This window comes from Callithrix jacchus, chromosome 19 (assembly GCF_049354715.1).
Source record: "Callithrix jacchus isolate 240 chromosome 19, calJac240_pri, whole genome shotgun sequence".
Lineage (NCBI taxonomy): Eukaryota > Metazoa > Chordata > Mammalia > Primates > Cebidae > Callithrix > Callithrix jacchus.
Window position 1 is genome coordinate 41,096,208 of NC_133520.1, and position 11,758 is coordinate 41,107,965.

Genomic DNA, 11,758 nt, shown 5'->3' on the forward strand with positions numbered 1-11,758 from the left:
CCTACTGTGCACCAAGCTCCTGCTCCTGAGTTCTTTTCAAGCCCCTCCCAATGAAGACTGCATCTCAGGCAACTAAAGAAGCAGGGATAAAAACCAGGGGCCTCAATGCTCTGAGAGGGCCAGAACAGGTGGAGAAGGGGTAAAGGAAGCGCCCACAGCCTTGGTTCAGCTGTGCTCTCGTACGTCCAGCTTCACTGCCTGCACGGACTGTGAACGTGTCCTAAGAGAAAGAAGAAAAAATCCCACTGATGGTTCAGGAGAATGAGGAGCAAGGAATAGCCAGGTCCTAGACAGAAGCAGCAGCTGCGCCTTGCATACTTGATTACCTCTGGACAGTTTCACTTATTCGACAGATGAAAAGGCCCCCAAAGAGGTGAGAGATGTTTACCTGGATAAAACTTTCACTGTAGTGGATCTTAGCAGATCTCAGCTCCCAGAAGAACACAGGTGCACAGATTGAAAATGCAGCCAAAGGCTCTAGGCCACACATTGTGACAAGTGGCCCTCAGTCCCCAGGAAGGGAGGCCTGAGGCCAGTACTGGCTCTGGCCTTAGCTCCCATCTTAATGTTCTTTAAGGAGGAATAAAAAGCAACGCAGGGATGAGCTAAATTGAGAGGTGCTGCCAACACTGGCAGAAAGTGAAACAAAGTCTCAAAAGTATGAGAGGCTCCAAAGCACTAAGGCAGGAAGGCAGGAAGGCAGGAAAGCAGGAAAGCAGGCCAGAGACATCAAACTTCCTTCTCAAGGAGATCATGCCCGGGACTCTGCAGTTCTTGACTGGGTGCAGGGGATCACACCTGTAATCCTAGCACTTTGGGGGGCCAAAGCAGGAGGACTGCTTGTTGAGACCAGCCTGGGCAACAGAGAGAGGCCCCATCTCTACACATTTTTTCTTAATTAGCCATTTGTGGTGTGCCACTGTCATCCCAGCTACACAGGGGGCTGAGGTGGGAGGATCTCTTGAGCTCAGGAATTCGAGGCTGCAGTGAGCTATGATCGTGCCACTGTACTTCATCCTGATCAACAGAGTGAGACTGTTTCTTAAAAAAAAAAAAAAAAAAAGGCAGCTGTAAAAAAGAATGAGATTGGCAGGGCACTGTGGCTCATGCCTGTACAGCACTTTGGGAGGCTGAGGCAGGTGGATCACCTGAGGTCGAGACTTTGAGACCAGTCTGACCAACATGGAGAAACTCCACCTCTACTAAAAATACAAACAAAATTAACTGGGCATGGTGGTGCATGACTGTAGTCCCAGCTACTCTAGAGGCTGAGGCAGAATCACTTGAACCCGGAGGTGGAGGTTGCAGCAAGCCGAGATCACACTGCTGCACTCCAGCCTGGGCAACAGAGTGAGACTCCATCTCACAGAAAAAAAAGAAGAATGAGATCATGTCCTTTTCGACATGGATGGAGCTGGAAGCCATTATTCTAAGGAACTAAGAGACAGAAAATCAAAACCACATGTTCTCACTTGTAAGTGGAGCCTAAGGGATGAGTAGACATGGACATAAAGACAGAAACAGCAGACACTGGGGCCTCCAAAAGGGGTGGGCAGGTACTTGAAGGGAGCAAGGCTTGAAAAATTCCATCAGGTGCAATCAATATTCACTCTCTGCGTAATGGTACACTAGAAGGCCAGCATACAATATACCCATGTAACAAGCATGCCCATGTACCCCCTCAATTAGAAATAAAATTAAATTTCAATAACTCAATCAACAAATGAAGCAGTTCTCCCCAAAGACAGGCAAGAGATAACAGGCTCAGAATTCATGGAAAGTTTTGCTACACTAAGGCAGCCCCACTTCCTACAGGAAAGCTTCTCACTCAGTCCCACTCATCCGTGACAATCTCCTCAGCCCCTCTGGGAGTACAGTCTGATTTTCCCAGTCTCCCTAATCACTGAAAACATAGCTATGCACATGCTATCCATGTGTGCTTCTATTTGCCCTCTTTTCTCTCTTAAATTGATAACTCCCGAACAGTTCTAAAGCCACTGTGCAAAGCTAAGGTGCCTAATGATTGTTAATTACAGAGCTCTGATTCAACATTTGAGACATCCATTTAAGGGTTCAAAATATACGCATTACAACCATTCGACTCTAAGTTCCTTGAGGCTGATAGCCAGGCCCTTTATCTCTGTGTACCTAACACTCAGCACAGCACTGCTGTGGCTGTGGTTACAGGTATATGGAGGAACTCAGTGTGTTTCATGAATCTAGTGCTTTGCTTTCATGTGAAATAGCTCAGTTGAAACGTTTTACTTTTTGAGATAGAGTCTCACTGTGTGGCCTGGGCTGGAGTGCAGTGGCACCATCTCAGCTCACGGTAACCTCTGTCACCCAGGTTCAAGCGATTCTCCTGCCTCAGCCTCCCAAGTAGCTGGAACTACAGGCACGCACCACCATGCCCGGCTAATTTTTGTATTTTTAGTAGAGATGAGGTTTTGCCACGTTGGCCAGGATGGTCTCAAACTCCTGACCTCACATGGTCCATCCACCTTGGCCTCCCAAAGTGCTGGGATTACAGACGTGAGCCACGGCACCCAAAGTGAAACTCAGTCTAAAATATTGCATTCTGTTCTGAACATCTTATTGCCTGACAGAGAAATGTAGTGTGTGATCATAGTGATTAAAGAACTTGGGGCCGGGCGCGGTGGCTCACGCCTGTAATCCCAGCACTCTGGGAGGCCGGGCGCGGTGGCTCACGCCTGTAATCCCAGCACTTTGGGAGGCCGAGGCAGGTGGATCACGAGGTCAACAGATCGAGACCATCCTGGTCAACACGGTGAAACCCCATCTCTACTAAAAATGCAAAAAATTAGCTGGGCAGGGTGGCGCGTGCCTGTAATCCCAGCTACTTGGGAGGCTGAGGCAGGAGAATTGCCTGAACCCAGGAGGCGGAGGTTGCGGTGAGTCGAGATCGCGCCATTGCACTCCAGCCTGGGTAACAAGAGCGAAACTCCGTCTCAAAAAAAAAGAAAAAAGAACTTGGGAGGGAGGGCTTCGAAGTGAAGTCTGAAGCAGCTAGAATGTGTATAAAGTCTAAAAGTAACTGAGGTGAGACAAGACTGTCTTCCGTAAGTTCATGTCTAGGGGTGAGAACAAAGAAGCATCCCCAGTTTCAAAGGTGTCAATGGAGTGATGAATTTGTATTCAAGTTAAGAAGCACAGGCAATCTTTCAGGGTGAAACAATGACTGTAAACTCTAGCAGACTGTGAAGTCATCTTCCTCAGTTCCTGGAGGCAGGCCCATCACTGGGGACTTTCAAATGACACCTGGAAGATTCTCTAATGCAATATTCACATGTCTGCCAGCATAGAGCACTACGCGTTAGCAGTTAGGCTTTCAGAGTAATTTATACTAAGTGACTAGGATTTTCCCCGTATTCTTCTCTGGATAAAGTTAACATCATTATTTCACTTAGAACTATAAGAAGCCCCAAAGTACAGAAAGGCTAAAAGACGTGCCCAGCACCGCAATGGAACCGAATGTGGTGGCCGGGAGCTGGGGCTCACGCCTGCAATCCCAGCACTTTGGGAGGCCGAGGCGGGCAAATCACAAGATCGGGAGTTTGAGACCAGCCTGGCCAACATGGTGAAACTCTGTCTCTACTAAAAATACAAAAATGAGCCGAGTGTGGAGGCGCACACCTGTAATCCCAGCTACTCAGGAGGCTGAGGCAGGAGAATCGCTTGAACCCGGGAGATGGAGGCTGCAGTGAGTCAAGATCACACCACTGCACCCAGCCTGGGTGACAGAGTGAGACTCTGTCTCAAAAAAAAAAAGAAGTTAATGTGGCAAGGAAAGGGTTAGAACGCGAAGTTGCAAACTACACTTCTCTCTACTTACCCCTCTGTGCCACAGTGAGCAAGTGACTTTGCTGTTGAGGGTTCCCTGACCCAGAGCGGCAAACTTCCTGAGACCTACTCATGGCTTGTGTTTTGACCTCCCCAGCGTTATATTCAGGTCATCTGTATTTATATGTTATTGACAAATTTACGTAGATGTTTCAAACCTTTCCTTCATGTATGCTCACATAGCTGAGATGCCCAGAACTGGTGTTTCTACTCCTTTGTGGGGAGGGGAATGCAATCTATTGTTTAGAAGCTCAGACTCCACAGTCAGAAAACCTGGGTTCAAATTGTGGCCCCTCAGCCTTCTAGTTATGCAAGATACTTAGCCTCCACTTTCTTTCCTCATGTATAAAATGAGGACAAAGGCTGGGCGCAGGAGAATCGCTTGAACCCGGGAGGTGGAGGTTGCAGTGAGCCGAGATCATGACACTGCATGCCAGCCTGAGTGACGGAATGATACTCTGTCTCAAAATAAGATGAATACTGCTACTTGCCTCATGAAGAATAAATTCGGTAATTTATACAAAAGGCTTAGAGTACTGGACACATAGTATAGCTCATTACACTGACGCTGTAATTGTTACCTTTCGGTAATTTGAGGTAGACATTCTCACCGCATGTGAACCCTGAAATCTGACAGACCTCAATCCTTGAAATCTGTCCGCATCATTGATCTCTCTCGGAGAGTCTCTTTCTACCAAAAGGGGTAACTGAGGGGGACAGCAAGAAGAGAACACAGGGTGGGCATTTTCTGCCTCTGTTGGGTGGTCAGCTGGTTCTCTACCCTGGTGTGCCACCTCTGTATTGGGGAGAAGAAAGCCTAGGGATTGCATTTCCCAGGATGCCAACTAGGGGCATTCCAGCTTAGACTGGGCCACTGAGAGGCACTCGGGTGATATTTGGAAGATGGAAGAGATGCAAGCCAGCTTGCTGCTCGCCCCTTCAACAGTACCAAACACAGCAAGCCTGAGTTTGCCTTGGCATCTGAGCACTTCCCACCCTGGTACTGCAGGCAAATGTGACCCTGGCAATCGTTTCTGCAGGTTACTAAACTTCTTGTTTTTCCTGTAGCTGGTGAGCAATGAATGGCTTTCCTGAACCTTTGCACCTCTACCCTTCCAGTGATTTTGCAAACCCTAATTCCTAGATCCCTAAATCTCTTCTTGCTTGGAAAAAGAACAAAACTGGAGGAGCCATATTATCTAACTTCAAATTATACTACAGAGCTATAGTAACCAAAACAGCATGGTACTGGGATAAAAAAGAACACATAGACCAATGGAACAAAATAGAGAACCCAGAAGCAATTCTACACACCCACAATGGACTCATTTTTGACAAAGGTGCCAAGAACATACACTGGGGAAAAGACAGTCTCTTCAATAGATGGTGCTGGGAAAACTGGACATCCATACACAGAAGAATGAAACTAGACCCCTATCTCTCACCATATACAAAAATCAAGTTGAAATGGATTAAAGAGTTAAGACCTCAAACTGTTACAGGAAAGGGGTCTTGATCAAGACCCCAAGAGAGGGTTCTTGGATTTCGTGCAAGAAAGAATTCAGGGTGAGTCCGTAAAGTGAAAGCAAGTTTATTAAGAAAGTGAAGAAATAAAAGAATGGCTACTCCACAGAGCAGCCCCGAGGGCTGCTGGTTGCCCATTTTTATGGTTATCCTTGATGACATGCTAAACAAGGGGTAGGTTATTCATGCCTCCTCTTTCCAGACTAGATAGGGTAGCTTCCTGACATCGCCATGGCATTTGTAAACTGTCATGGTGCTGGTGGGAGTGCAGCTGTGAGGATGCCCAGAGCTCACTCTCGTGGCTATCTTGGTTTTGGTGGGATTTAGCTGGCTTCTTTACTGCAACCTGTTTTATCAGCAAGGTCTTTATGACCTGTACCTTGTGCTGACCTCCTGTCTCACCTGTGCCTTAGAATGCCTGACCATCTGGGAGTACAGCCCAGTAGGTCTCAGCTTCATGTTACCCAGCTCCTTTTAAAATAGGGTTGCTCTGCTTCAAATGCCTCTGACAAAACTATGCAACTACTACAGGAACACATTGGGGAAGATCTCCAGGACATCGGTCTGAGCAAAAATTTCTTGAGCAATACGCCACAGGCACAGGCAAACAAAGCAAAATGGACAAATGGGATCACATCACGCAAAAAAGCTTCTGCACAGCAAAGGAAACAATCAACAAAGAGATGGGACAACCCACAGAATGGGAGACAATATTTACAAACTACCCATCTGGCAAGGAATTAATAACCAGACTATATAAGGAGCTCAAAACTCTCTATAGGAAAAACTGTAATAATCTGATCTAAAAATGGGCAAAAGATTTGAACAGACATTTCTCAAAAGAAGACATAAAAATGGCAAACAGGCACATGAAAAGATGCTCAATGTCATGATCGTCAGAGAAATGCAAATCAAAACTGCAGTGAGACATCATGTCATCCGAGTTAAAACGGCTTCCATCCAAAACACAGGCAGTAACAAATGCTGGTGAGGAAGTGGAGAAAGGGAACCCCGCGCACTGTTGATGGGACTGTGAACTAGTGCCACCACTATGGAGAACAGTTTGGGGGTTCCTCAAAAAACTAAAACTTGAGCTACCGTGTGATCCAGCAATGCCATGGCTGGGTAAATGCTCACAAGAGAGGAACTCGGCATATCTAAGAGATGTCTGCACTGCTGTTTGTTTCAGCACTGTTTATAATAGCCAAAATTAAGGGTTCATGAACAGACGAATGGATGAATAAAATGAGGTAGATACGCACAAGGGAGTACTATTCAGCCATGAAAAAGAATGAGATCCTGTCATTTGCAATAACATGGATGGAACTGGAGATCGCTATATTTAGTGAAATAAGCCAGGCTCAGAAACACAAACATCATGTATTCTCAAGTTACAGTAATAGAACTCATGGACATGGAGAGTAGAAGAATGGTTGCCAAAGGCTGGGAAGGGGGGTAAGGGGGTAGGGATGGTCATGGGTTAAAAAAATAGTTAGAATAAAGAAGTCCTACTATTTGTTAGCACAATAGGGTGACTGAAGTCAATAATAACTGTACTTTTTTTTTTTTGAGGAATCTCGCTCTGTCGTCGTGCAGTGGCACGATCTCGGCTCACTGCAACCTCTGCCTCCTGGGTTCAAGCGATTCTTCTGCCTCAGCCTCCCAAGTAGTTGGGACTCAGGCACCCACCACCACGCCTGACTAGTTTTTTATATATATATATATATATATATATATATATATATATATATATATATATATATTTTTTTTTTTTTTTTTTTTTTTAGGCAGGAGAATTGCTTGAACCCAGGAAGCAGAGTTTGCAATGAGCTGAGATTGCACCATTGCACTCCAGCCTGGGCAACAAGAGAGAGACTTCTTTTTTTTTTTTTTTTTTTTTTTTATTTTAAAAGAAGGGAAAAAAAGAAAAAGAGGGAAAAAGGAATAGTACTTCATTCCTAAAATGGGTTTCAATAATGGCCGATCGATATTTTGAGTGTTTAAAGTGGTTAATGCATATTTTATGTGTTTAAAATGGAGACCTCTGTTGTGTTTATTTGTTCTGGCTCTGAGTTCAAGTCCTGGATATCGTTATCAATTTGTTGTCTCGTTGAATCTAAATCTCTTTATGTGTCTTATGTATCTGGGTGTTAAGATCTCTTATTGTTGCATTAATCCTTTTACCCTTGCATCCTTGTAACTTTGAAATCTATTTTATTAAGTGTGAGAATTGCAACTCCTGCTTTTTATTTATTTATTTTTGCTCTTCATTTGGTTGGTGAGTTTTTTTTCCAACCCCTTGCTTTGAGTCTTTGTATATCTTTAGATATATCGTTAGATTTTGTGGATAATATATATTTTGTGTGTTTAAAATGGAGAGCTCTATTGAGTTTATTTGTTCTGGATCTTAGTTCCAGTCCCGGATATCGTTATCAATTTTCTGTCTCGTTGAATCTAAATCTCATTATGGGTCTTATGTATCTGGGTGTTAAGATCTCTTATTATTACATTAATCCTTTTACCCTTGTATCCTTGTAGCTTTGAAATCTATTTTGTCAAATGTGAAAATTGCAACTCCTGCTTTTTATTTATTTATTTTTGCTCTCCATTTGGTTGGTACATTTTTTTTTTCCAACCCTTTATTTTGAGTCTATGTATATCTTTGGATATACCATTAGATTTTGTCTGTATCTTTTAATTGGGAGATTTGGTCGATTTAAATTTAGGGTTGCTGCCGTTTGATATTAACTGGCTATTTTGTCCTTTCGTTTATAAAAATTCTTCTTTATGTTAATGCTCTTTACTTTTTGGTGTATTTTTAGAAAGGGTCATACTGGTTGTTCCTTTCTGTGTATAATGCTTCTTTTAGAAGTTCTTGTAGAGCAGGCCTGGTGGTAATAAAATCTCTGAGTACTTGCTTGTTCCTGAAAGATTTTATTTTTCCTTCAAATGTAAAGCTTAAATTGGCAGGATATGATATTCTGGGCTGAAAGTTCTGTTGATTAAGTATATTGAATATTGGCCCCCACTCTCTTCTAGCTTGTAGGGTTTCCGTTGAGAGATCTGCTGTAAGCCTAATAGGCTTACCTTTATGGGTAACTTGATCTTTCTCTCTGGCTGCCCTTAATATTTTCTCCTTCGTTTCGATCTTGGTGAATCTAACGATTATGTGCCTTGGGGTTGGTCTACTTGAGGAATATCTTTGTGGTGTTCTCTGTATTGCCTGGGGTTGAATAGTGTCCTGCTTTGCTAAATTAGGAAAATTTTCCTGGATAATGTCCTGGAGAGTATTTTCCAGCTTGAATTCATTCTCTCCGTCACATTCAGGTACACCAATCAAGCGTATATTAGGTCTTTTCACATAGTCCCATATTTCTTGGAGACTTTGCTCATTCCTTTTTATCCTTTTTTCTCTATTCTTGTCTTGTTGTTTTGTTTCATTAAGTTGATCTTCGACCTCTGATACCCTTTCTTCTGCTTGATCCATTCGGCTGTTTAAGCTTGTACAAATTTCACTAAGTTCTTGTGTTGTATTTTTCAACTCCATAAGTTCATTTGTATTCCTCTCTATATTGTCTATTCTTTTCAACATTTCATCGAACCTTTTTTCCAAGTTCTTAGTTTCTTTACACTGGGTTAGAACAAGTTCCTTTAACTCCCAAAAGTTTCTTATCATCCACCTTTTAAAGCCTACTTCAGATAATGGAACACAGTCCTTTTCCATCAGGGCTTGTTCCGTTACTGATGAGTCCTTTTCCATCAGGGCTTGTTCGGTTGCTGATGAGTCCTTTTCCATCACGGCTTGTTCCGTTGCTGATGGGTTCTGATTTTGGGTATGCTCGGCCTTCTTAGGCTGTTTTTTTCCTTTCATTGTAGATGAACCACCTTTCTAATTAGTTTTCTGAGTCGACGTCCGACTTATTGATTCCCAGTGCTGGGATCCAAGCAACCCACTGTGGCGGCCTAAATAGCAGCGATAAGACTGATGGTGCTCTTCTGCCCGGGAATCTCTGGTCTGGCTTCCCTCTTGAGTCCGCAACAAGCGGCTCTGACTTCCTGGAGCTCCAAACTCCGGTCAGTAGGGGAAGCAGTCCCGTTGGCTCTGCATGAAGAGCTGCTGCGCCGAGACGCCAGCAAAACCGCTGCGGCGGCCACAAGAGTCGCGCTGGCGACCCGTGGGGCTCCTCCACTGGGAATCGGCTGATCGGTGAGTGACAAAAATTTTTCTAAAAGTGTGGCGTCGTCTCATTCTCTGGGCTTTCACTGGGAGCTACAGTCCTGAGCTGTTAGTGGTCGGCCATCTTGGATCGATCTCGTTTTTTATATTTTTTAGTAGAGAAGGAGCTTCACCATGTTGACCAGGATGGTCTCAATCTCCTGATCTGATCCCCCCGCTTCAGCCTCTGAAAGTGCTGGGATTACAGGCGTGAGCCACCATGCCTGGCCTTAACTGTACATTTTTAAATAACTTAAAGAGGGTAATTGGGTTGTTTGTAACTCAGAGGACAAATGCCTGAGGGATGGACACCCCATTCTCTGTGACGTGCTCATGTCACATCTCCTGCCTGTACCAAACATCTCAGGTACCCCGTCAATATAGATACATACTGTGTACCCACAAAAATTAAAAAGAAAAACAACACAGAAAAATCTCTCTTGCTTGAAATACCTAGAGTGGCTTCTTTCTGATGAATGCACTGCCTGAAGAAACAGAAGTCTCATCACACCCATTCAACAACTATACACAGTGCCGAAGAGCAAGGCACTGCTCTGGATATTAGAACACAGCAGCAAACCAGACAGAAGAGACCTGCCCTCCCGGAACTTACATTCTGGTGGAAATAAATGAATAAACGAACAAATAGGAATTGATAAGGGCAGGGCAGGTAGGATAGATACTGTGGGGTGGGGCAAGGGGCATCCTTATTTCCTAGGGTATTTGGGGAAGGTTCATTGCTAAGATGAAATCTGTGCTGGGAGCTGAAGGAGGTGAGAGCCCGGGGCAGGAGGATGTGTGGACAGAGCAGAGGGGATCCAGGAACGAAGGCCCCGAGGCAGGAGCGCCCTCAGAGTGGTGGCTATGTGAGGAACAGCACAGTCAACCGGCCATGGTGGCTGCATAGTCAGAGGAGAGCAGTAAGCAGTGACGGCAGAGGGACGCTCAGAGCCAGCACGGACAGCCCAGGGGGGCATGGCAAGGGTTTGGCTTTTACGCCAGGTAAGAGGCCACATGGAGGCTTCTGAGCAGAGCAGTGACACATCTGATTTGTGTTTTATTCAGATCACCATGACTACATGCTGGGAACAGAGTTACAGGGGCCAGGGCAGAAGCAAAGACCAGGAAGGACATCATTGCAATAATCTAGGTGACACTGACAGCCTGGATCAGGCCAGTAGTCATGGAGGAGCACTGGACACAGATGACATAGACAGAGATGATACAGATGGATGGATGGATATAGATGAGAGAGATGGGTGGATGGATATATAGATATAGATGATAGAGATGGATGGATGGATGGATGGATATAGATAGATGGGTGGATGGATGGATGGATATAGATGATAGAGATGGATGGATGGATGGATATAGATGATAGAGATGGATGGATGGATGGATATAGATGATAGAGATGGGTGGATGGATATATAGATATAGATGATAGAGATGGATGGATAGATGGATAGATATAGATGATAGAGATGGATGGGTGGATGGATGGATATACATGATAGAGATGGATATAGATGAGAGGGATGGATGGATGGATACATATATAGATATAGATGATACAGATAAATAAATCTTGTGTGGGTTTTTTTTTTTTTTTGAGTCTCTCTCTGTCACCCAGGCTGGAGTGCAGTGGTGCAATCTCAGCTCACTGCAGCCTCTTCCTCCCGGGTTCAAGTGATTCTCCTGCCTCAGCCTCCCAAGTGGCTGGGACGACAGGTGTACACCACCACACCTGACTAATGTGTGTGTGTGTGTGTGTGTGTGTGTGTGTGTGTGTATTTTTAGTAGAGATGGGGTTTCAACATGTTGGCCAGGCTGGTCTTGAACTCTTGACCTACTGATCCACCTGCCTCAGTCTCCCAAAGGGCTTGGATTACAGGGGTGAGCCACTGCACCAGGTCCGTCAGTGTATTGTTTAAATTGTGGTAAAGTACATATAACACACTTTCCTGGCAGTGGAGATACCGTGATCATGAAGATGGTTTTCCTGGGTGAGGCTGAGCCACTACACTGCAGGTGTGCTGACCCCTGAGATTTCCCCAAATGCAGGAAATACAACTGCATAGTTCGTGGTAGAGGGGACTTCGTTCATGCTTCCCCTGTGTCACTCTTTGTCCAATGAGAGGTCACAACTTGAAG

General features: G+C 44.7%; 1 protein-coding gene and 1 non-coding gene across 3 annotated transcripts in view; one reads left to right on the forward strand and one right to left on the reverse strand.

The window, feature by feature from the left end:
- KIF26B (kinesin family member 26B) overlaps positions 1-11,758 on the reverse strand; it is a 636,506-nt gene that overhangs the window by 588,727 nt on the left and 36,021 nt on the right. The window lies entirely within an intron of this gene.
- Positions 11,561-11,721, forward strand: LOC118149638 (U1 spliceosomal RNA). The gene has a single exon (XR_004737200.2). It is a non-coding gene; the product is annotated as a U1 spliceosomal RNA (small nuclear RNA).